We start from the raw sequence: 27,912 nt of genomic DNA, 5'->3' as shown, positions 1-27,912 counted from the left end.
TTGCCCTAATCATTTTCTTTCTTTTTTTTTAAATCTTTTTATTGGGGCTCATAAGGCTCTTATCACAATCTGTACATACATCACATGAGCAAAGCACCCTTATACATTCGTTGCACTCGTCACTCTCATAATTCACCTTCCACTTGGGTTCCTGGAATCAGCTCGGTTTCCCTTTTTTTCCCCCCATCCCCCTCCCTCCCCGATCCCACCCCTGGTAAAATGTTTTTTTAAAAAATAGATTCTGTCTGTTTCCTCCCAGCACAGTTCCTGCTTTAAGAAAGCTTTAAGAAAGCATCAGTCATTAGGGTTATCCTTATCAAAATGATGTCCATTGAATAAGCAGAACCTAGAAGGAGCTGAGGCTTCTTAGGGATTTACACAGTCTTTGTTGTACTTGGGTACTTCCCTTTGACTCTCACACAGCTGCCCTTTCCTTCCAATCCTCGTCTCAGTGCACATGCCAGTTTCTTCCCTGACCTCCCCACTCTGATATAAAATAGCCACCTAGTCTCTGACTCCTATTTTACTTTCCCTGTAGGAGTGTCTCCATCTGATATTTTTCTTGTTGGTCTGATGTTATCCCTTAATTTTCTACCCCTCCCTACCAGAATACACTTCCATAAATGGTAGGGTTCTTTACATCTGCAGTGCCTAAGAATACACCTGGAAAAATAGTATATGCTCAAAATTATTTTGTTGAATGAATCAAAGTAATAGTGGTTCAGGTGAGGTTGAAGATGAATCCATACATTCACTATTTAATACATACAGTGTCTTACCTTACTTTAGACATGTTACTTGTGTTATCATGGCTAATATAGCTTACCAATATGGGCCCCCTGCTCTCTCATATCTTAGATGTCCATAAGATGCTCTAAGAAAAAGTTGTTGTAAGCTTTTAATGAGAAAAGAACATGTAAATTTAATGGCTGAACAAGATGGTCCCTGAAATCTGGAAACACAGGGAATCCAGGACAGATGATGCCTTCAGGACCAGTGATGGGAGTGGCAATACCAGGAGGGTGGGGTGGAAAAGAGGAACTGATTATAAGGATCTACATATAGCCTCCTCCCTGGGGGACGGACAACAGAAAAGTGGGTGAAGGGAGGCGTCGGACAGTGTAAGATATGACAAAATAATATTTTGTAAATTATCAAGGGTTCATGAGGGAGGGGCGAGTGGGGAGGCAGGGGGTAAGAATGAGGAGCTGATGCCAGGGCCTTAAGTGAAGAGCAAATGTTTTGAGAATGATGAGGGTAACGGATGTACAAATGTGCTTTATACAATTTATGTATGGGTGGATTGTGATAAGACTTGTATGAATCCCCAATAAAATGTTTTTAAAAAAAGATGGTCCCTGTAAATGTTTAATAAAAGAACACATACAAAGTCCTAATGAAATGTATAGAGCATAATAGATTGTTTTATTACTGTAAAGCCAAATCCTAGTATCCAAAGATGAATTAATGAATGTTAGCTCTTATATCGTCCTCATACAACACCAGTTACTACAATTATTACCAATGTGTTACTGTGTGTCCTTACATAATTGATTCTCTTGGCATCAGAAAAGTGTGAAGAGAGCATGACAGGAGAGAAAGAGTGGCCCAGAGGTGGAGGGTGGGTAAATATTGGGGATGAAGTGTGCAGCATTGCTGTGTGTTGAAGAAGGAGGCTTGGGGTGCAAAAATGTTTTTTGATAGATGGTTGTTGAAACACCGATTTTCTTTTGTTGAGGACAAGCACATATGTAAATATATTTATATATGAGACTGGGGAAATAAATTTATGTGCATATATTTATGTGTTTAGTATTAAGGTAGCAGATGGACACTGAGCCTCCACTCAAGTACTCCCTCAATGCAAGCTTAATGGAACAAAGTATTCTTGCATTTAAACTACATTAAAAGAACTTTTTAATCTAATGTATTCTATCAGAGTATTCATTAAGGTGGGAATGTGTGAGCAATGTGTACATTAATCCCCTTCTATGAGAAATACCAAAGGTTTTCTTTTCTATTATGAGATCCACATATACATGCATATTCATGTGCATATACATTTCTTTTCCCAAATTATTGTTGTTAGGGACATCTGGTCACACATCAGAGAACAAGTCAAAATTTTTTAAGGAAGACATTCATCTAAGACTGCTCCTTTGCCCAGAGCTAATCATATCTGGTGCTTGATGGCCACTGTGGTTGGGATAGGGATGGAGGTCTTGCCTCCTGTTCTGACATATAATACTGTGGCATAATGGGAAAATTGGCCATCCTCTGTGCACAAGTTCTGTTTCATTACCCTGCCCTAAAAGACTCTTAAAACTAATTTCTGCTTCTTTTATTTTTGTAAACTTTTGAGTGAAGGGAAGTCTTATATATTCTCGTCTGTTATTTATTGCTCTCTCTTGAGACTTAAGAAACAAGTGCGGGTGGGGATGACTAAAAATGCTTTTAAGGACCCTAAGTGGGGACTATCCCTGGTAATATGCACCAAATAAGCCACATTGGCATGAGTTTCTGGGCACACCCTGAGAATCAAGGCCAAGTACCACAGAATACTGGGGCATTGAATCATGGATCTTCAAGGTACACGACATGCACCAAAAGCCAAAGCAGAAGGATCCAATAGAGAAACTCCACTAGGTGAACCAGACTCTACCTAAAATGCACCTGTAACTCAAGGACCTCAGACTGAAAATTCATAGTGTTTGAATAAGCATAAGACATGTATATCAAGAGTATTGGACTGACAGTAGGCAGGTAAACATTGACTTGCTACATGAATTCCCTATATGCTGTATTAAGATAGAGATTATTCCAGCAAACCAATGACGGACATTATCAATTAATATTATTATAATTTTTCCCTGATAACCAACTCCCATTGTATGTGTAAATAACATCCAGCCACAAAAGGACTGATTCTGTACAATTGAATTATTCCAGTACTGTGATATGGAGTTAGCCTATATTGTCCCAATATCCTTCTCTCAACAGCATTTGAAAAAACAGTACTGGTGGCTAATTAATGGCAATATTAACAGAAGATCTTTATGCTCCAAGGAGATGAATGATAAGACTCTCTACCGTAAATTAACAAAAAAGTTTTGAAAGGGAGTCAAAGGAAGATCAAAAACAAACAAAAAAAAAACAGAGAGCCAGGAATGGATTTAGGACTCACATTAAAGCCTAGCTTTAATTTAACAGCAAGTAGTTCTTCATCATGTCCCGGCTCGATACTCACCCCCAGGAAGGGAACACAGAAGATATGGGTGCTATAGCACAATCCAGTGAAGAAATTAGATGGCAGCCAGCTATCAGATTAAATAGATCTGGGATCTTAAAGGCTTGTTTCCAAACAAGCAGCCACTCAAGTGAGATGCCAACTAAGTCCACATGGAAGAAGTGTACCAACATCAGTGACCCACGGATTATAAATCATATAACCTGAAGTTGAAGGAGGGACTAGTATCAGAGCCTAAATTGTGAGATTCTGGGTGGCAGAAGGCTAGGATTAACAGTGGAAGCCCAAAATACATTCATGAGATCTACACAGGAAAGAAGTCCCAGGTGATTTTCCTCTATCCATATAAGAGGTATGGGAATAAACTGGATCCCCTAGTGCACTGGAGAAATGACTGTAGGAGATTAAAAATGTTAACCTGACTACTTGAACTGTTAAAACCTTGTTAGTTAACCACCACCCCACTCCATCCAACCCCAATACACATTGGGCCTAAACTGATTTTCAACATTGTGTGTACGTGTGTTCTCATATTGGGGTTTATCTCTGATGGATTTTATCATAGGAGGTAGCCCTCTTGAATTTTTGCTATGTGATTTCTGTTTTTCAATATATGAAATCCCGGATTGATGAACCTACAGAGAATAAGGGCTTTCTAGAAGAGAATCTATATGAACCTATCGAGAATATTCTACACATAGGATAAGAGATCCTGGGGGGTACAATGAGGAAGGAGGGTAAAGAGGAGTCAATATCAAGGAGTTCAAGAAATAAGAGTATGTTTTGAAACTTATCGTGATAGTGAAGCAATACTGCTTGAAGTTATTGAACTATGGTATGATATTAGCTCCCAATAAAATGATAATGCAAATAAAAAAGAAAGAAGTGGAATTTCCTTAGAAACGTCACCAAAAAAAAAAACAAAAACCCAAAACCCGATTAACCTTGAGCATCTAATTCCATTCTGAAGAAGATCTGAAAAGCAATCTTGAGTTGATTATTTTCCTTTTCTATAGTCAATTATGGGGAAGAAGATGATACATGTTAAGACAGAGAAAACAAACGTTGTTGAGTGAAGACCTTCATGCTGTGCCATGAAGTCCAAGGAAGAGTATGTGTGATAGATAGACAGTTTACTGTATGCGTGAATGTGACTATGGTATGGTGTCAGTTTTTGGAGAAACACCAATGTCCCTGCTGTTATAAAGTAGTTACTACGTGTGATTAAATCAGTTAGCCTCAAGCAAAGCAGATTATCTTCTTCCAAACAGTTATAGGCCTTAAGGGGGATTGAAGGTGTTTCCTTAAGGTGTTGTCTGCCCCCTGACTAAGTAGACATTTTTCCAGAACACTTTTCCTGACACTTGACCCATAGATTTCTATCACTTGCCCTTGGAACATAAAGCCTCAAGTGTCTCCAGCCTATCACCTAACCTACAGATTTTGGATTTGCTAGCCCCTCCCCACCCCAACCACATGAGTCAATTCTTTGAAGTAAGTTTACATCAAAGAATTATATATATATATATATATATACATACACACCCCATAGCCCTGGTGGCATAGTGGTTATGCCTTGAGCTGCTAACCACAGGTCAGCAGTTTGAAACCACTCTGAGGGAAAAGCCAATCTTTAAGGCTTTGAATTTTCATGAAGAGTTATAATCTCCAAAACTAACAGGAGTTGCTTCTACTTTGTCCTATAGGATGACTATGAACTGGAATCGATGGAAATGAGTTAGTTTTTGGTGATGATAGATAGATAGATAGATAGATAGATAGATAGATAGATAGATAGATAGATAGATAGATATGGCATAAGGATTTAATCACAACTAATCATAAGGATTTAATATAACAACTAGACTAATGTTTTAAACCAAGGGTTTTACATGTATATATATTTAAACCAAACTCACTGCCATTGAGTCTATTCTGGGTCACAGCATATAGACTAGAGTATATCACTGGGTCTGTTTTTCTAGAGAACCCTAAGCAGATACCTACCATATATTATCAATGAAATATGGAAGTCTCCAAACCCTTAGAAAGCCAGAAATAGTATGTTGTTAAAGGACCATGACTAGGTGTAGTGGTGCAGACTTGAGGGACCTTCTCAGATCCCTCTTGGTTTTGCCCCCTGTGTATGGATTCCTTGGCCTGAAATCAGTTCTACGACTTACCCTTGGCTTGTTCCATGACATGGCTATTTTGTCATGGGAATGTGCATCCTCTGCTTCCCAGCATCATCTTCTATCCTCTTGGGGAAAGTTGTATGGAGGACTAGTGGTGAAATGAGAGGAAAATATGTACACAAGGACCCAATTGAAAATGACTTTAGCACAGAGTTTATTTAATATGTCTTCCAAATTGTATTTTGAAGCCTCTGTTAACAAGAAAGCACTCTCATTTTAGCAGCAGGAGTGTTTTATAAATGGAATTTGCAGACCGGCAATGCTCCCCATTAATTTTCCCTGTCTGCAATTACTATCATTACATTCTTAAGGCCCTTTTAAAATAAACTACCCCATGATGTAATGTGCACACTCTGGGCTCCAGTGAGGAGGACACCAGGGCAGCAGCATCTGGACTGTGAACTGCTATCTTCTAGGGAACATCTTGATGGCTATAATTACTGTCATGTTATGAGAACTTACAAAAGAAAGGCGCCAGAGTTCCAAATAAAACACAAAATGGCTTTGATATAATAAATGTTACTATCATTGTTTAAAAATGTTGTGACCTGTCTGCTATAGTTTCTGAGAAAGATATTTTCCAGCACTTGATATTTTTCCTCTTCTCTCTCTTTCATATTCTATTACTGAGATAAGGACGGAGAAAATCCTTTGCTTTAAATCAATGCAACACAATGCCAGCAGTGCCTCTCTTCAAGATGAACTTTTAAATTAAATCTGGCATGAGCTTTGCCAGAACTCCGAACAGCTCCACTCCAGAGACACTTTATCCACCCTATTAGGGAGCATTAATAATTCAAATGCTATGGTTGTGGTTAATTGTATTCATTAGGATAAGGCAGAGGGGAAGTATTTTCCTATAGGACACACACTCATCCTGAGCAGTTTGGGCTCAGTCCAGAGGAAGTGGGACACGCAAAGCACATATGGTGTAAATGCTGTCATCCAAAGGAACCAGCTTTGGAAGGACGTATGATGAATTTGGACCAGATATTAAATCCATCTCTGTTTAAATTATGAAGAATTACATGTATAGAGGAAGTCATCCATTTTGGACCCTGATCCATAATGATGTTCATTCAGCTTCCCAGAAACTTTCATTACATGAAATTCATTCAACCTTATGAAATCTATGTTATGGTTTCATAATGCAAATTAGCAACTTGAAGGGAAAAAGAGTGCTTTTCTTGGGAAATTGGCTAGCCTTTACAATAGAGTCTACTCAGAACCCAAATGGAGTGATCTGTTCTGTTGATGACTTTTCTCTTCTGGACAATGAGGATGACTTTCCTTTTTTTTAATTTAATCATTTTATTGAGGAAATGTACAACTCTTATCACAATCCATTCGTGCATCCATTGTGTCAAGCACATTTGTACATTTGTTGCCATCATTATTCTCAAAACATGAGAACATCATTCCCCCAAAATTTTGTTTCTACTTGAGCCCCTGGTATCAGCCCCTCATTTTCCCCTTCCTCCCTCATGAATCCCTGCTAATTTATAAATTATTATTATTTTTCATGTCTTACTCTGTCCAATGTCTCCCTTCACCCACCTTTCTGTTGTCCATCCCCCAAGGAGGCGGTTATACATAGATCATTGTGATCTGTTCCCCCTTTCTTCCGCACCTTCCCCTTATCCTCCTGGTTTCACTACTCTCATTATTGGGGGGGTTTATCTGTCCTGGATTACCTGTGTTTCCAGCTCTGATCTGTACCAGTGTACAAAGGATGGACTTTATGATGTAAGATTTAGGACTGAACCAGAAAAACTTTATTTGACTTGATCTGGGTTTCATCATATCCAGCAAGTTTGTAGCATAATCTTTTTACACATATCATATCTATTGACTAGCTTCCGTTCTATGTTCTCTTGGGTAGCAACTTCTTTCTATCTCATTTGGTATCATATTTCCTTGTCTCTCAAAGTTTTGTCCACATGTCCTTTCTGTGACTGATTAGACTGTAGGTTAATTAGACTGTAAGTTTAGACTGCAGAATCAATGATAACAGTGATACATTCACCATGTAAGTTGCTTCAACTGCACTTTAGACAATCAACACTAGCCAGCTCGCTAGACAAAGGTGAGCATCACACAAACCAAGCTCTCAAACCAGGTAGAGAGTTTGGTTTACCTGGTAATTCATCCCATTTCTGGAAGAATCAACCCATGCATGGCTTCAAATAATAATGGAAGTATAGGACCGTCACTGGACGCATACTGGTCAACCCTGCTAATATCAATGTTTCCCAGTCTGCTGTCCAGCCGGTCTGCTGTTCACAAGATCTGTTATTTCTCAGAGTCAGGCTTTATATTGCACTTGATTACAAGTGATGTGAAGTCAATGATAGGGAGCAATTTGCGTACCACTCCAAAGTCTAAGTCCATATTTATTTTTAATTTGATATTGTAGCTTTGGTTGGCTCAATGTCTTTTCCTGGATGTATACTTCTGCTCATTGAAAAACAGCCCTGTCTTTGTACTGCTCACCCTATCCCTTAATTGTTTTTAGTATAGCTCCTAGGTACTGAATACATAATAAGACCTCCTTGATGATCATAATAGTAAAAAAAAATATTTATGCAAGTGGCAGTTTTAGAAAAGAATTGAACCTTTCCAATTATACCATTTCAATAGTAAGTAGTACTTCATAAAAAAATACTTCAACTGAACAGACTGGATATTCGATTTACTTTCTGTTTGTTGAAGCATTTATGGCTCCTGCTCAAGACAAGAGAAAAAAATACAAAAAAATTTACTCCAAATAAAGAACATTTTATTATATAAATAAAAAATGAGAGTGTATCTGTTAGCTCTTGCCAACTTTTGAAATATGGATTCTATTTGTCTTTATTACAGTCTATTCCCATTGTGTCTTTTCTCTATTTATTAATTTCTGTATGTTGCTATTAAACAGATATGTGCCTACTGGAAATAGTCAAAGTCATATAAAAATATTAAAGATGAGAAAAATGCATCAATTCAACTTTTATCTATTCTGTCATTAAGTTCAGGAGGGTGAGCAGTTATTGTAGCATTTTTGGTCATATTTTTTATCAAATATAATGTACCATCAAATTTACAATAATCATGATGACTCATAGACATGTGATTCCTCTTATTAACAAAAAAGGCAGGAAATTCAATATAAATGAGCTGTTTTCTTGAGTAGTGTAATAAAACATGGATACTGGTATATGAGATTTTTATTATATCATCCACTGATAATCTCTGGATTCATTTCCTCCCAGTGAAGAATCAGTCTCTTTTCTGCCCCCACATTGTCCCTTTGGGCACTAACATTTTACCAATCCTCCTCCTTCAGCTGGGAGGAGGCCTCCCAGGCACAGCCACCACAGTATGTACATTTTAAGAGCTGTAAATTTTGACCTTCAGATTTGAGCCAGGGGTGTTAAGATCCAGAAGATACACATCTGCTTCCTACTCAAAAGGGACTTTGTTGTGCTTCTTGTGCAAGGACAGCTATGATGCCAAAAGAAAAAAATCCCAGTGAAGGGGGAGTGGGGGGTGGGGATATATTAAATATGATATTTCACAAAGAAATGTTCACGGTTACAAATACAACTAGACTAACTCTGTTCTTAAATTCTGTTTCTTTTCAGAGTTACACAATATTTTTTTCTCGCTCTTTCATGAACAGAGTACTACATTTCTAAAGTGAAAAATTAATCTGTAACCTGAGTCATAACCCATAACTATATCTGATGTCTAAGTTTGGGTTTCCAAAAGTCATGTGTTCTTCAATAGGATCACATAAATACACTAATGTCTACACAATTACTTGGGGAGGGTGCATATAGCCTCTTTCAGTATTTTCAGCCCTTGAGTTGAACACCTACATCAGATAATACTTAATTATATATTTATGTTCTCTATGCTCCAGCACCTCACTAACCAAGAGAAGAATGACAATTAACCTAAATCATTGATAATAGAAAAGTGAAGTTATGACTATCTTAATTTACAAGTTTTGTTCCAAAATCTGTTCATAAATAGTCCTTTAGGAACTGTCTATGTATTTTCCCACACAAATAAAATTATAAATGGTAGTTCTGTTTCCCAACCAGCCAACAGGATATATTTAATTCACATGAATCTTAAAGCTATTATTAAAGAACTTGATGACCAAGTTTTATGAAAATACTCATTTATTTACTCATTCGAAATGAGCAAGGTGCTCACTTGGTGGGAATACAAAGACACCATGGTTGAATCAGACAAGACCTGATGATTCTGTAGTTTAAGTGCCATGATGGAAACCAATACACGTGTTAAATGAGTATCAAGAACAATAAGATGGAGGTCGAGGAGGTCATGGCAAAATTCTCAGAAGTCATGTTTGAGTTGATTGTGCTGGAATCAAGGAGGAGCTGAAGTTAGGAAGTTGCTATTCAGAAGAAATGAGGAGCTTGATTATCATTTAAGCAAAGGATAAAGCATTGGGTTTTGACAAATGCAGTTGTTTACATCCCATTTTAAGATGGGATTCCAGACAAGGCAGCTGATATGACATACTTGCACTTTAAATTTTTCCTTTGCTTGTATAAATACTGAGTGGGAACTACCAGCAGCAGGAGAGGGAGAGGGGCTATGAGGCAGTTGGAGCAATCTTAGGTAAAAGTAAAGAGGCTCTAGAAGAAAATAGAAAAAGAGAAAAGAAGAAGAAAGTTAAAATTATATATAGATATAAATATAGATATGTATATAGGTAAATATATAAATATAGGTGTATCTGTCTATATATAGATACAATAAGGAGGGCTCTACTTAAATCTTACCTAAGCATGGGAATGGTTTGCTCTAATAATATGGCATTGTATGATATTCACCTTCCAGACATGATCACTGAACACAAAATGGGTGCATAAGGAAATGTGGTGAAGAAAGCTGGTGGTGCTATTAGAAGACATAGCATCTGGGGTCTTAAAGACTTGTAGTTAAACAAGCAGCCTTCTAGAAGGGAAGCAACAAAGCCCAAATGAAAGAAGCACACCAGCCTCTGTGACCATGAGGTGTCAACTGGAATAGGTATCAGAAGTTCAAAAACAAGCAATCAAATTAATGAGAAGTGTATATAAAATGGAGACCCAAAACCCATATAATTGGGAAGTCCCTCACAGAAGGCGCATGTGGAAGGGATGATAAATCCAGGGTGTGGTATAACTCTGATAAAACACATAGCTATACTCTAGTTCTTCAATATTCCTTCCCATTACTATGATGGTCTTTGTTTTACCTCATTAAACTTTTTAGACCTGCGTATGTTCATTTTTATAACAAAGATCATTTGATGCATGAAAGTCAAGATAGATAACCCTTCAGAAACAGTAACGGGAGAAATGATTCCCTGAGGATATAGGAAGGGGAGGGCCCGGGGGTGATAATAAGGATGATTGTATAACCCCACTGAGGGAGTGAATAACAGAATGTCAGGTGAGTGGATATATCGGATAGGGTAAGATAAGGCAAAACAATAATAATATATAATAGGAAGAAGAATAAGGGTTTCTAGGTTACGGGAGGTGAGAGGGGGATCAAGGGGAGCTGATATCAAAGAGTTCAAGAAGAAAGAAAATGCTTTGAAACTGATTGTGGTAGCAATTGTAAAATTATGCTTGATCTAATTGAATTATGAAATGTTTTATCTTTAAGCACTCCCTGTAAAATGATTAATTTTTTAAAAGTAAAATGACACATTGCATTGTCACACAAAACAGCTGCACACAACTCTTTGAAGTGTTGAGGACGTTATTGAGTAAAATATTGAAGACTGTAAAGTATTGAAGAGCAAGGTGTCACTGGGAAATTAACATGCATTTTCCCCAAGCCATGGTCTTTTCAATTGTGCCGTCTGGATTGGAAATTGGGGCTCTGAATAGGGAAAATCTAAGAAAAATCAATGCATTTGAATCATGATGTTGGTGAGGATTAGTTAAAGTAGCATGAACTCCCAAAAGGACAGACACATCTGTCTTGGAAGACACACAGCCAGAAGGTTCCCTGGAAGCAAGAATGAAGAGACTTCCTCTCCAGTACCGTGAACATGTTTTTAGGAGAGAACACTTCCTGGAACAGTGCTGGGTAAGTACAAGGGCAATGAAAAAGGGAAAGGCTCTCCGTGAGATGACTGGCACACTCTCTACACCAATGGGCCCAAACACAACAACTGTGAGGATGGTGCAGGACCAGACAGTATCTCTTCCGTTGTACAGAAGGTTACTGTGAGTCAGAACTTACTTGAGGACACCTGACATTAGCAAAGAGAAGAAAGATATTGATGCCCAAAGTTCCAATTTTGGAGACCAAAAAGGTACCTCGCTTTTTCTTGGGTCAGTGGCTCTGCAAAAGAGCACAGAGTTTCAGATGGGTTCTGCAGGAGAGCATTGGAGTAGTGATGGCGGAGAATAGCAGTCCTGAAGACGGAGGAGAGGGAGCTGATAGCATTAATGATTGTGGGACCCTGCTCGATGGGACTGAACAACAGAATTGTATGTGAATGGATAGGTAGGATTATGTAAGATTTTGCCAAAAAAAGCTATTATAGAAATAATAATGATGATGCTAAGGGCTCCTGGGGGTATAGTGGGGAAGGAGGGGGAAAAGCAGAGCTGATATCAAGCCATTCAAGAAGAAAGAAAATAGCTTGAAACTGATTGTGGTAGCAACTGTATAACAATGCTTGATGTGATTGAACAGTGGAATGTTATGTTATCTGTAAGAGCTCCCAATAAAAAGATTATTTACACAAAAACCAAAGGAGAGCTCTGTGCTGAGGAGGATGTGAAAAGCACTATTCTGATGGGGGAGAGGCCCATGGTAAGGGAGAGGCCCAAGGTAGGGGAGAGGCCCATGGTAGGAGAGAGGCCCATGGTAGGGGAGAGGCCCATGGTAGGGGAGAGGCCCATGGTAGAGGAGAGGCCCATGGTAGGGGAGAGGCCCATGGTAGGGGAGAGGTCCATGGTAGGGGAGAGGCCCATGGTAGGGGAGAGGCCCATGGTAGGGGAGAGGCCCAAGGTAGGGGAGAGGCCCATGGTAGGGGAGAGGCCCATGGTAGGGGAGAGGCCCATGGTAGGGGGAGGCCCATGGTAGGGGAGAGGTCCATGGTAGGGGAGAGGCCCATGGTAGGGGAGAGGCCGATGGTAGGGGAGAGGCCGATGGTAGGGGTGAGGCCCATGGTAGGGGAGAGGCCCATGGTAGGGGAGAGGCCCATGGTAGGGGAGAGGCCGATGGCAGGGGAGAGGCCCATGGTAAGGAGAGGCCCATGGTAGGGGAGAGGCCCATGGTAGGGGAGAGGCCCATGGTAGGGGGAGGCCCATGGTAGGGGAGAGGTCCATGGTAGGGGAGAGGCCCATGGTAGGGGAGAGGCCGATGGTAGGGGTGAGGCCCATGGTAGGGGAGAGGCCCATGGTAGGGGAGAGGCCGATGGTAGGGGAGAGGCCCATGGTAGGGGAGAGGCTCATGGTAGGGGAGAGGCCCATTGTAGGGGAGAGGTCCATGGTAGGGGAGAGGCCAATGGCAGGGGAGAGGCCCATGGTAAGGGAGAGGCCCATGGTAGTGGAGAGGCCCATGGTAGGGGTGCCCTGATGATGAACTGCTGTGTGAGAAGGTCTGTGGCTATAGACATGCATTACTCTATTATGATTATCAAATGGACCACATTTTTAGAAAACATAATATCCAAACTTTTTTAGCAGGGCACACAAATTTATCACAAGTTGGTTCTAAATAGCCCCACCTCTTGCCACATTCCCACTATATTTCCTTCATATTGGAAAGCTTCCCTATCCCAGCCCACAAACCCACTCCTCATACTCATTCACTCCTACATGCTTTTCAAAGTTTGATTTTATATATAAGAAATGTTCCTTGCCCCCTTTGTCCAGTAATTTCCCTAAGCCACCCAGTCCAAATGTCACCTCCTCAATAAAGGCTTTGGTGATTTTTTTTAATAATAGAATAGGTTCTCCCATCTCTTGTCCTTCAATGTCTTCACTCAGACCATTATTTAATAAACCAAGGTAGTTTTTTGTTTGTTTTTCCTCCAATAGTTTTATTGGCATACAATTCATATATAATGCAATTTAATGCTTCAATTCCAACAAAAAGAGTTGTAAAATCAACACCACAATCAGTTTTAAAACATGTCTTCATTCCTGCACTCATTGTGATTAGTTCATCATTTGCCCCCGTCCTCTCCTGTCATACCCCCAGAGAACTATTAATCCAGTTACTGTCTCTAAAGATTTACCTATCCTGGGTTTCATAGACAGAAAAACATTTTAAAAAATACTAGCAACAACAACAAGGTAAAACAGGTAAAAATCTCAATTGAAAAGAAAGCACACAATATTAAAACTAGAACAAGTTTAAATGAATTATAAAGGAAACCAAATGCAGTTTGAAAGTACTATCTCTCTACCCTGGTATTTGTGACATCTCAAGGGCAAAACGTGCTTTTTCATTTGAATATTTCCAGTATCAAACATGAAGTTCAGCTGATGATGACTATTTACAGCTTGTTTAAGGATACACCATCTCCAACTCACAGATTAGTTGCAGAAACTCTTGATAAAGAGAGAGGGTGCTGTTCCTCCCTGACCCAGTGCTGTGGGAATAGTAAGATCAGCGCCTTACACTCTTCTAGCAGATGAATCAAGGAAGGATGCTTAACATAACATAAAGATTTTATGTTAAGAAATTACACAGCTTCTTAGAGATATTTCTTCAGTGGTTCAGGGAAGATGGGATAACTCGGTGACTATAAATTTAATCATGTGGACCAGTCAACTTTATTTCAGGAGCAATTCTGTCACCTTTAAGGGAGAAAAAAAGTGCACACAGTTCTTGGTAAAATGATACATTGCATACACCTGCAAAATAAATGACAGCATTAGGAGGCATTAATTATATGACCTCTCGTGATGAAATTGGAGAACATTTATTATGAGATGGAGCGCATTGCAAGGCAAGGCTCAGAGACTGTTCTTTCATGAGCTCTCAAATTGCAGGCATGGTCAGCAAGACTCACCTGGGATAATGGCTCAGTGTCAGAGGATGACCTTGTCTTTGTCCTACATGACCCTTGAGGAGAGGAGCGACTCCCAGATGGCTGACATACTGTATGGTTTTCACTGGGCTTTAACTAGAATGGTGACCCATGCTTCTGACTCCAGTTCAGAAACTGTCATTGGGTTCCGATTCCACAGATGCCTGCTTCATATGGAGTTAGATTAAAGTAAGAAACTCCAGTAAAGGTGTTATACTCCCCGCCCCCCACTTTTAGACAGTGAATTAATCAATCATAGGTGAAGGAACACCACACATGATATTACAAAACTGAGTGTCGGTTTCAGATTTTATGTTTATAATTGCATGTTTTTGAGAGCCGTTTAATGTCTAAATTTTTCAGTGTCTTGATCAGTAAAAAGTGGACAATAATTTTGGTTGAGCTGATTCCCACTGATGATGACCATCTATGTCAGAGTGAAACCTTAATGCACAGGGTTTTCACTGACTGTGTTTTCAGAAGTAAATCACCAGGTCTTTCTTCTGAGGCACTTCTGGGTAGACTCAAACCTCCAAACTTTTGATCAGTAAGCAAATAAGTTAACCATTTACACCACCTTGTGACTCTAATAATCTCTCATAATAGCGCCTTTTCAATACTGACGGAATCCTGACTAATTGTTGGCATTGCTTTACATGCGTGAGTTTTCCTTCATTTCACTGATGTAAGTGCAATTGTTATTCATTGTGCAGCAGAGGACATTGAGAGCTACAGAGATTGCATGACATGGCCAAGGGAAGGAAATAGCATAGCAGAGCTGTGTGTCCCTCGAAATCTTTCTGTGCTCTTAACTGCTTTAAATGTGAACAGAAAAAATACAGCATCACTGTGTCAATGAGCTAGGCTGCCCTGAGTTCTATCCCTCAATGCCACTCTTCAGCATTCTCTCTCTGTCTTACTCTCTCAAATTTGAAGTAGCGTGTCCACTCAAATAGGCTGAAAAATTCCCTAGATACTGATTTTTCCTCCCGTTTCTCTAAGTAGTGAAGGGCTGCCAAGTGTGAATGGGACACCCCAAGGGAAACCTAAGGAGCCTCAAGGAAAGAGTCCGTGGAGCACTGTATGAGTGTGCGCGTGCACGCGCGAGCTCTCCCACTCTCTCTCTCTCTCTCTCTCCCACTTTCTCTCTCTCATGCACGCACACACACACACACACACAACCATTACAAAAGTAGCTTTAATTAGACTTATAAATGAAAGCACACATACTAATAAAAAGTAGCACATATGTATTTAGAAATGAAAACTTGAGATAATTCTGAAAAGCAAAACATTGAAATGATCTGTATTATTATGACCGAGAATGATCTGGTCAGCCTTTTGCTAACTATTTATATTTCTTAAGCAGAGTGGAACCATGCATATGGTTTGAGTTAACATATTCACAATTGGACACCATGGGAGAATGAGGCAGGAAACACAACCACAGGACAGTGTTTGTGGTTGGGGTTAAACACCTTCTCTTCTAGGTCTATCTATGAAACATTTGTTTCATACCAAAGTTCAATTTTCACTTCCATTTTTTCTCTTCTACTTACCATCTTTCTCACCTAATAGCCAAGGTTTCCTTCTATAGTTTGAATAATTATATTGTTTACTTGAAAGAATATAGTTTATTAATAGATAAAAAACAAATCAACAAACTTCCCTCCCTAAAGCCTAGTGAACAAAAGAAAGTCAATATTATCAAATTAGACAATTCATGTAGTCCAGGTAGCAGCCAGCTCCCTAAGCCTACTGAATCAAAGAACCAGGCCATTGTCTTCCATTACTGCTAGATTTACACAAAGGAAATAATGTTATCCTGAACTTTGCAGTCTTAGAACTGGGCTAGTGTTGTTGACCACGGAGAGACCCCATTAAGAGAGTGGGAATGAGTCATAGGAATGCACCACCACTACACGAAATGACTCTTAGGATGCACTATCCTGAATGGGCTGGGAGCAAGGCCTTATTATGGTGAAAGATGATGCTGTGCATTTCAGCTGGCGTCCAGCCACCATGGCTCTTACACACCTCTATGGCATGTAATTGATCTAATTAAGCTCTCTGTCAAAAATAAATAAACCTAATAATCGCCAATTTAACACCTCCTGTCCATATTAGCCAGTATTGGGAGTACTTTTCTTAAAAGATCTAAACAATTATTTGCCACTGTGGCTGAGCAGAAACAGCCAATAAATTATATGGCATTCTTGCTATCAGAAATTTGAAGCAAAGCTATCTACTTGTACTGATGATATGTTGATAAGGGGTTTAGGAGAGGAGACGGGTAAGTCAGGGTGCGATGTAGTACCGATGAAGAACACAGCTTTCCCCCAGATCCTGGATGCTTCCTGCCCCCAGCTACCATGAACCGAATTCTACCTTGCAGGACTGGATAGGGCAGAGGTTGTACACTGGTGCATGTGGGAGCTGGAGGCACAGGGAATCCAGGGTGAACGATACCTTCAGGACCAGGAGTATGAGGGGTGAGGCTGGGAGAGTGGAGGGTGAGTGGGTTGGATAGGGGGAACTGATTAAAAGGATTCACATGTGACCTCCTCCCTGGGAGATGGACGGCAGAGAAGGGGGGGAAGGGAGACTCCGGATGGGACAAGATATGACAAAATAACAATCTGTGGATTATCAAGGGCTCATGAGGGAGGGGGGAGCGGGGAGGGAGGGGAAAAAAAGAGGACCTGATGCAAAGGGCTTAAGTGGAGAGCAAATGCTTTGAGAGTGATTAGGGCAGAGAATGTATGGATGTGTTTTGTACAATTGATGTATGTATATGTGTGGATTGTGATAAGAGTTGTATGAGCCCCTAATAAAATGTTTTTTTAAAAAAGAGTTGTATGAGCCCCAATAAAAAGATTTATATATTAAAAAAAAGAAAGGAATTTTTATCATTATCTAATGACTAGAGACTTGATTTTTAGTATTACTGTTTAAGTGAGATATGTAGGTTTCTGGGGAGCGAGAAGAGTGGAAATACTAAAGACACTGACAAATGAAGTGTAGAAATAAGACATTTGCAAATAAAGAATATTGATTCAAAGAATGAAGTTAAGCCTGAGAACAGGAATAAGGAGATAGACATTTTGTTTCTAAATAAGATATCCAGATTTAGTAAATAAAAATATAGGGACCAAAAAAAATACAGGGACCATAAAATATTTGGGACTTACTTATTCTATGATAATCATTAGTTACTTATCTAAAATTTAAATTAAACTGATTATCTTGGTGCTTTATCTGGTAGCTTTACTCTTATGTGATAAGTCAGATCAATGAATAAGTAGGGACAAGAAATCCTTTTAAACTATCTAGGATATGAAAGTATATTCAAACAACATTTCTCTGTAGTTTCCTTAATTGTTCTGCATACATCATCATTTCTGCTCAAATGGGGACTTCATTTTTTTTCTAGATTTCTCTGAATCATAGTGGAGGAAAGGAAAGACATTCTGGAGAAGTTCTACCCTGAGAAAAAAGAACTAAGCATTGTAAATTCCCTGACTAGGGTGATTTTAGAGAGGTGGGGTCGAAAGAGGTGAGAGAGAGAGAAAACTAGGTTGATCAGATACAGTTCTGCATGGGGACCCCAGGTCAATTCAAATCTTCAACCCTGAATATTCAAGCCATTTCTTCAGGAACCTGAAAACTGCTGAGACATCCTGGTTCTTGTTTTCCTGGAAGTTTCTCTGTTGTTCAGGAATCCTATCAAACACCAATGGAAAGGCTGTTGTTAAGATAAAGTCTTTGCTACTCAAAGTTGGTGTATGACTAGACACTGTGCTTCAATCTTTCACGTACCATAAAGCCTGGACTTCTTTTGTGTTGTGGTGGAAAGTCCTCCCGGTTTTTATTTACTTCTCAATACCATATTTGAACTCTATATTACTGTCTAATGTGCATGATGTGGTACAATTTGAAAAATTCGAAGCTATAGAATTTTCTCTCTAAATGTCTGGCATCGTACCTTCCACATAGTAGCTACACAGTTTGTTGAGTAAATAAATAAATGTTTTAAACTATTCAACAAGTAAAGACTAAATTCAAATAATTAATTATTAAGTTGTTAAAGAAAAATCTTGAACTGAATTTTGTTTTGTTTTGTTCTCTCTACCTGGAATTTTGGCACCATAGAAACCCAGATGTCACTGTGGACAAGCTCTGTGAAATAGCTAACCTATATTGTTGGTATGCATTTGGGGAGATGAAAGTGAAAGAAGAAGTGATGTGAGCAGTCGGTTGGCTTGAAATAATCCATTAAGAGCATGTTTCGTTTTTTGAGGAAACCTCAGAGTGAAATTGTTACATGCTTGGACTTATACTTAGGAGCCATAACGTTCCCCAAAGAGGTTTCTAGAACCTGAGAGTCTAATAATTGTGTCGTCTGCAAACCTTAGATTGTTAACGGGTCTTCCTTTAATCTCCGTACCTGTTTCTCTTCACATACTCTAGAGTTTAGATAATTTTCTGAGTACAAAGATTGAATAAATATGATGAAAGGATACAATCCTGATGCACGCCTTTCCTGTGTTTAAGTCCTACAGTATTTTCTTAGATGTGTACAGGTTCCACATAAGCAAAATTAAGTGTTCTGTAATTTGCATTGTTTGCGATATTATCCATGGTTTGTTATGATCCCCACAGTTGAATGCCTTTAAATAATCAATAACACTTAGTTAAATATCTTTCTAGTGTTCTTTTAGCTAAGAGCCATCTGCCATCAGCAATGACTTCCCTTCTGCCATATCCACTTCTGAGTTCAGTTTGGCTTTTTGGCAATTACATGTCAATATACACCTGAAACCATTTAAAAATCATCTTCAGTGTGATTTAACTTCTATGTAATATTAATCATCTTGTTTGATAATGTCTTCATCCTGATGGCTCCCTTTTCTTTGGCCGGGGCACATGGATAGGCAAATAGCTGTCTTTCACACTTCTTGGCATAGATGAGTGAGCGAGCACCCCCAGCTGTGTTTCTGTTTGTTGAGACACCTCAACTGGAATTCTATCGATTTTGGGAGCATCATTTTTTACCCATAAGCAACCACTAATGACAAAGCTGAAACTGAACATTTTTATCAACTTCTGCAATGTAAAACTGATCGAACATGCAATTATGATGCATTGATAATTACTGGTGATTGAAAAACAAAAATTGGAGCCTCCCCCCCAAAAAATTTGAAGTTGGAAAATATGATCTTTATGGTAGAAATGACACTGCAAATCACATGATAGATTTTTTTTCAAGCTCAAGGAGTTATGTGCTATAACTTTATCAGCAATATAAATGGAAACTGAACATGAAAATGCCACCAGATAGAATTCAGAGAGATCAAATTAACTATATCTGTGGAAAGAAAAAATACAAAGCTCAATATTATTAGTCAGAAAAAGGACAGGAGACACCTGCAGAATAAGCTATAAAATGTTTTAAAACAAGTTGAAGCTGAAGAAAATTAAAACAAGGCCATGAGAGCCAAAATATAATTGTGAGTACATCCCACCTGAATTTAGAGTTAATTTCAAGAACATATTCAAGGCATTGAACAACAGATAAATTGTGACATTAAGTACATCATATATTAAGAAGGCAAAAGGTCATTGTAAAAACAGGAAGGAAAGAATAAGCCAAGATGGATATCAGAGGACATTCTGAAAATTGCTCTTGGATGTAAAGTTGCTAAAGAAAAGGAAGAAATGATGAAATACAAGAGCTGTACAGAAAATTTCAAAGGGTGACTGGGGAAGGCATATTTAGTTATTATAGTGAAATATGTGAATACCTACATGTAGAAAAAACAAATGGGGAAAACATCTTTAGTATTTTTCAAGCTGAAAGAATTGAAGAAAAAAATTAAAGCTTTACCTTGCAATGTTGAAGTGTTCTATGAGTAAAAAAATTGATGGTTGCAGGGAACAGTGTGAGAAGATAGAAAGAATACACTATCACTGTACCAAAATAATTGGTTGATTTTCAACCATTTCAAGAGGTAGCATATGATGAAAAACAGATGGCACTTAACAAAGAATTCCAAGCAACACTGAAATTATGGGCAAACACACAAGTATCCAGGAATTGACAGAATTTATATACACATTTATACTTAAGTATAGATATGTTTTCTTTAATTACAGTAAATTGTTAACATTTGCTAAGCACTTATACATGCTAAGCTCTGTTTTACATACTACAGATATATCCATGAACTTGACAAAAACCTTGTCTCATGACTTAATCACTGCAGAGAGCTGTATTAACAGCTCAATGGTTTCTTCGCTATCCTAATGGGAAATTGAGAGGTGCCCAAAGAATTTCACCAAGATGGAAGGAAGGAAATCACCAGTCAGCCACCTTAATTACAGAGCAGATATTAAAGTTCTGGCTAATGTGATGTTTGCATGTCTATGGATTTCACTTTTCTAGTTTATTTCTAGCCTTTATGAGAATGCATATCCGAGAGGTTAAAAGCTAAAGAAAGTAGTATAAAATGGAATCTTTTCCCAGTGGCTACCATTTTAAAAATTAATACGCTCCTGTGGTGATGAGGTTGTTTGTAATATGAGTAGCTCTTTGATGTGGCACAAAGACCTAAGCTTGATTTCTGGGAAGCCAGAAAATGTGGAAGTGAAAGCCTTTCTGTACCCCACATGCTTAGCCACCACTGAGTTGTCAAACACAAACTAAGAGCATTGCCTATTTAAAGGAGAAAGGAGAAGTGTCGGGTTGAAATCAGGTTTGGCAGTTGTCAGTGGATTCCTGTGTCCATTACACTCCTGATCCACTCTTTAGTTAATTATGAGAGCTGGTTTGCAAACAAATTATTTTTATAGAAAGCTCCTGTGGCATGTCTTGTCCCTTAGATGATTTTTCTTACTCTGGGTAGGCTCAGATTACTCTTTTTGGCAAGAAAAACACACAAGGGCTTACTCATGCAGCAAATTCCTGGGGAAGAGGTACCCATGCTCTGAAAATATGCTATTACTAGTATAAGATATAAGATTCTAGGGAATGTAGTGTCGAAGTTACACGTTGGGCTGCAATCCTCAGGGTTGGCAGTTCAAAACCACCAAACGCTCTGAAGAAGAAAGATGGGCTTTCTACTCCCATGAGCAGTTACAGTCTCAGAAACTGACAGAGTGCCGCTATGAGTCAGCACTGACTGGATGATAGTGAGGCTGGTTTAGAGTACATGATTCTACTGCTGCTCTGATGGACCTGGATGGATCAAGGAGGCTCTAGAATAACTGACGTTTTAACATGCAATCTTTAACGTACTCTGAGTGAGAATACTTACAGTTCAGTGCTGGGATACTCATCTTCCTTTGTGAAAGACTTAGGTTCAATTTGCAGCCAATGAACCTCATGCATTGCTACCACCTATATGTCAGTGGAGACTTACAAGTTTGTATGAGACTGAATAGGCTTCAGTGGATCTTCCAGACTAAAGTAGGGTAGGAAGAAAGGTCTGGTGATCCACTTCCAACACTCAAATGATGAACAATCTTCAATTGATCATGAGATCAGATGAGGATCAGGCAATCATTCTGATGTGCATGGGGTCATCATGAGTTAGAAGCTGACTCAGCACCTTACAACAAAGTAAGTGAATCAAATGACTCACTATTTTTTGTTTGGGGGCTTTGCCAAATGATAAGACTACTCCTTTGTATAAGACAAAAGGTTAAATTATGATCAATCCTGATTTCAGTGAAGGGGGACTTGCAAACATCTTGATGTTCAATTCCTGAAACATCATTATTGGTTTCATCTTATTCTGTAGGCCTTGCACAAGTTCAACAAATAGAGAGAAACATCAACAGAGTCTCTATTGAAGGTGAGTGCCTGCAGTTGATTTTGAGGTTTGGTTAAAAATATATGTGGCGGAAACTGGAGAAATATGTAAACAGTATGGCATCAGACAAATACTTTGATTCTTGCCCTTGAAAAGAAATTGTAAATTTTTTTAATTAACTAAAATGTTTGATGAATGCAAAGGGGAAATGCATATAATATATATTATGAGCATGCGCATCTGAAAGAGTGGCTTATTTTGTACCCTGGAGTAATTACAAGAGTCAGGAAAGTCAGAGAAGTTATCCCACAAAAAAAGACAAATGGGTAAGCTATGTTTAATTCATTCAACTAATATTTATTGAGAATCTACTCAATGTCAGATAGTGAACCACATGCTTGAAATAAGTCAGTGAAAAAAACCATTTTTCTAAAAACCCTGATCTTATAGAACTTACATTCTAGGGTAGAGACATATGATACTAATAAATGCAATAAGTAATTTAATTATATGATACATAATAAGTGATATAGGAAGAAACAATTGTGAGGATGGCACATGAACTTGCAGTGGTTAGTTCTGTTGTGCATGGGGTCACTATGGGTTAGAGCCGACTCAATGACACCTAACAACAACAACATAGGGGGAAAGTGGAGTTAAAGAGATTGGATATGTTATGAATGAGTTATAATGTAATTAAATGATCAAGCAGAACTCATTAAAAGATGATACTTCAACAAGTCTTGAAGAAAGTGGGGACATCAAGGGACTAGCTTAGAGAAGAGGTCCCCAAGAACAGAGATTAGAACCAAGACAAAGCCCAAAGAGGAAGCATGTCCATGACAACTAAAGATAGATTAGGTATCTGGGATATAATAAAAACTAAATACTATGCTTATCAAAAGATTTTATCAAGAGTAAAAAGAGATCCTACAGACTGGGGATGGGGATTGGGTACAACATATTGATAGAAGTATAATCTTTAAAATACATAGGTAACTGTAAACTATCAACAACAAAAAAGACAAAAATTAAATGAAAAGTTAGGCAAATTCTGCACCAGATGGCACCCCACTATCAGAAAGAATAGTGTCTAGAATTTTAAAATGCTGTCTTCAGACAAGCAGTCATTTAAATAAGATGTTAGCTAAGTTCACACAAAAGAAGTCCACCAACCTGTTTGACCCAAAGATTGTAAATAGTAAAATCCAAGTTCAGAGGAAGTAATTATATTAGAGCTTAAGTTCTAGCTATCCACTTGTAGAAGATTATGGATGATAGTGAATGTCAAAAATCTATTTGCAGAGTCCTAAGGGGAAGTAAGTCTGAATTGAATATTCTTGGACCATTGATCAAGTATGTGAAAAATAGCCCTACCCTCAGAAATAAAACATCAGAAAGTGAATCAATGCAAATATAATTGAGTTAAAATTTAACACCTACTTATTTGTTTTTCCTTGTGACATATTTTTAATTTTTTTTCATTTTCTGCTTCATTTTGAATCCAGGAATTTCTTGATTTATTTAGTTATTGTTGTGGAGGGTGGGTTTCATGATTTTCTTTATGTGAAATCCAGGATAGGTAAATCTATACAGACAATAACTAAATGCTAGTTTCTTAGGGTTAGGGAGAAATGGTGTGCTAATAATAATGAGTAAAAAAATGAAGAAATTCTTCTAAAGTTGATTGTGGAAATGACTGCAAAACTTGTTTTAATATATTCAAACCATTGAATTGTATGGTACATGAAGTGGAGCACAGCCTGGCCCACCAGGCCGTGATGATGATGTTCCTGAGTAGAGCAGCCAGTCCACAGAGAGAACAACATGGCTGGCCCCACTATGAGACATGATGCCCCTCAGTGACTAAGGGCGATACAGGGGACAGCACCGGAGACACAGTGTGGGAATTGCACCTGACTTGATCCCACCACACCGAGGCAAATCACTGGGGGAGTGCAGCGGAACAGCAAGGGAATGGAGTGGCAAGGTCCCCAGGGAATGCTGAAAGTGGACTTTGGGGCCAGGGCATGGTGCCCCAACAGAATGGACTGGAAAACGCTCCTAAGGGCCAGCAAACGATCCCTGAACTAACTACAAGCTTTTCTCTTGTGAACTGTTTTGTTCTGTTCTTTGTCAGTGGTTTGTTTTTGTTGTTTTGTTGTCTGGTTATATACTGTTGCTTTGTTTTCCTCTGTCTAGTTTTCGTGCATGTTAGTGACTCCACAGGTCTGTCTGAATAGGACAGGCTGGATGAACTATCTGGAGGAAAAACAACAGGACCGACAGTTCTGGGGGGACTTGGGGGGGGGGGGTAGGGGGCGGTAAGGAAGTGGTGTTAACAAACCCAGGGACAAGAGAAAAACATGGGACCCCAAATGGTAGAGAAGGGGGAGTGGCAGGCCTGGTGGGAAATGATCAAGGGTAAGGTTGCTTAGAGAAGAGGTATACTCTAGCCCAGGTGGCGATGAAGCATGGTAGTAGGGCAGGAGGAAAGTCAAGGGAGATGGAGGAAAGAGCTAGGAGTCAAAGGGCATTCATGGAGGTCTAGACAAAGACATGTACATGCAAATATATATAGGAGGATGGGGAAATAGATCTATGTGTCGATATTTATAGGTCAAGTATTAAGGTGGCGGAAGGACCTTGGGCCTCTACTCAAACACTCCCTCAATGCATGAATACCTTCTTTTATTAAATTGGAACTCTATGATGCTCACTCTCCCGACACAACGGCTGGAGCCAAAGTGGGTGAACAAGTAAATGTGGTGAAGAAAGCTGATGGTACCCGGCTATCAAAAGAGATAGTGACTGGGGTCTTAAAGGCTTGAAGATAAACAAGCGGCCATCTAGCTCAGAAGCAACAAAGTCCACATGGAAGAACACGCCAGCCTGTGTGATCGAGTGGTCCCAAAGGGATCAGTTACCAGGCATCAAAGAACAAAAAATCATATCATTGACTGCACACCTCCATGATAGGATCGCTGAAGACAAATGGGTGCATAAGCAAATGTGGTGAAGAAAGCTGATGGTGCCCGGCTATCAAAAGAGATAGTGTCTGGGGTCTTAAAGGCTTGAAGGTGAACAAGCGGCCATCTCGCTCAGAAGCAAATAAGCCCACATGGAAGAAGCACACCGGCCAGTGCGATCACGAGGTGCCCAAGGGACCAGGTATAAGGCATCATGCAAAAAAAAAAAAAAGATATAAGTGTGCGTATGTATGTGTATATGTATATATGTATGTGTATGTATGTGTGTATATATATATATCATATTAAATGAAGGGGGAAGTGCAGAGTGGAGACCCAAGGCCCAAGTGTCGACCAATGGAGATCCCCTCATAGAGGGGTTTAGGAGAGGAGATGGGTTAATTAGGGTGTGAGGTAGTATCGATGAAGAACACAGCTTTCCCCCAGATCCTGGATGCTTCCTCCCCCCAACTACCATGATCCGAATTCTACCTTACAGGGCTGGATAGGACAGAGGCTGTACACTGGTGCATATGAGGGTTGGAGGTACAGGGAATCCAGGGTGGATGATACCTTCAGGACCAAGGGTGTGAGGGACGATGCTGGGAGAGTGGAGGGTGAGTGGGTTGGAAAGGGGGAACTGATTACAAGGATCCACATGTGACCTCTTCCCTGGGAGAGGGACAGCAGAGAAGCGGGGAAGGGAGACTCCGGATAGGGCAAGATATGACAAAATAACGATGTATAAATTACAAAGGGCATATGAGGGAGGGGGGAATGGGGAGGGAGGGGGGGGAAAATAAGAGGACCTGATGCAAGGGGCTTAAGTGGAGAGCAAATGCCTTGAGAATGATTGAGGCAGGGAATGTATGGATGTGCTTTATACAATTGATGTATGTATATGTATGGATTGTGGTAAGAGTTGTATGAGTCCCTAATAAAATGTAAAAGAAGAAAAGAGAAAAAAATGATTAGGGCAAAGACTGTACAGATGTGCTTTATACAATTGATGTATGTATATGTATGAACTGTGAAAAGAATTGTATGAGCCCCAATAAATTGTTAAAATAAAAAAAAAGATTAAAAAAAAAGAAATTCATGGTCACACTACTCAGGACGAAGAATATGTTACACTCTTCATAATTAAAATCTTCTTATAAATAAAAAAAATAGTATTCCCTCTTCTTCAAATCATTAAAAATTACTCTCCTTATAGGAAGACTTCTTATGATTAATACCATCATTTAAAACCTACTCCTGATCATACTCAGGCAACTCCCTCCTCATCCACACACAAGTTTTCAAACACCTATTTGATCCTCCCCTAAACTAAAGAGCCAGACCCTCCCTGCCTAAACATCCCAGAAGATTACACTCCCCTATCCGCTCACCCAAGATGGGATGCGAGCAACAGCCAACAGCAGCAGATATCGTAAAAAATCTAGAGAAACAAAAGTCAATTACTGAAGCTGACTCAAACCTGTCGGTTTACACAGAAGAAGAAGCTCTTGAACTGCCAGTGAAAAAATGCTTGAGAATTTTTCTTAGTACCATATGGGGCATTAGGGGATCAGTCCTGAAAATTAATGAAAAAGTGGAGATACTAGAATCCTCACACCAAAGGGAAATCTCAGAGTTAAGGAATAACAATGGAAATAGACAAAAAGGTGAATGATCTCAACAATAGAATGGAAGAAATGGAAACCCACATCAGCGATTTCAAAGATAACCAAGCAAAATTCAGCAAACAAGAGAAGCAGTCAAACGAAAAAGCAAATGAATCTAAAGAAAACATGTGGAGGATATGGGATTCCATGAAGTGAAACGATATTCAAACTATTGGGGTCCTTGAACAGGAAGAAGTAACTGAGCCTACAGTTAACATAGTAAGGGAATTCTTGGAAGAAAATTTCCCCAATATCACAAAGGAGGAGAAGATAAGCATTCAAGAAGTAGAGAGAACAACATTTATATTAACCACCACCGCCACCACCACCCACCCCCGACAAAAAAAACCCAAACACATCAAGCCATAGAGTTGTCAAATTATCCAACTTCAAGGAAAATGAAAGAATCATGATAGCATCTAGGGAGAAAAGAATCAGTGCCATATAAAGGTAAGAAGGTAAGACTAAGCTTAGACCTCTCTACAGATACCATGCAGGAATTAAGAGACTGGAGCAATGTGCTCCAAAACTTGAAAGACACCAACTGCAATCCAAGAATCCTTTATCCATCAAAGCTCTCCATTAAATTTGAAGGAGATATCAAAGTTTTCTCTGATAAAGAAACATATCGAGAATTTGTAAAAACAAAATCAGCACTACAAAAAATACTTTTCAGTTCTTCATGGGCAGAAAATCACCAATAGCAGCACACAAAGATGAGACCATCATAGGCTAAAACACCACCCAGAAACTTACACACTGAAAACAGTAACAAAAGCATTACAAATCCAATGGAGATACAAAGACGAGAATAAATTACACACACACGCACACACAGCATCCTATAAAGACGAAGAAAGGAAAATTACAAACAAATAGTGTAAGATGACAGCAACTAATCTACATTTAGATTTAATTACACATAATGGCAATGGTTTCAACACATATAT

This window comes from Tenrec ecaudatus, chromosome 1, assembly GCF_050624435.1.
Source record: "Tenrec ecaudatus isolate mTenEca1 chromosome 1, mTenEca1.hap1, whole genome shotgun sequence".
NCBI lineage: Eukaryota > Metazoa > Chordata > Mammalia > Afrosoricida > Tenrecidae > Tenrec > Tenrec ecaudatus.
Note: the sequence above shows the minus strand (reverse complement) of the source record.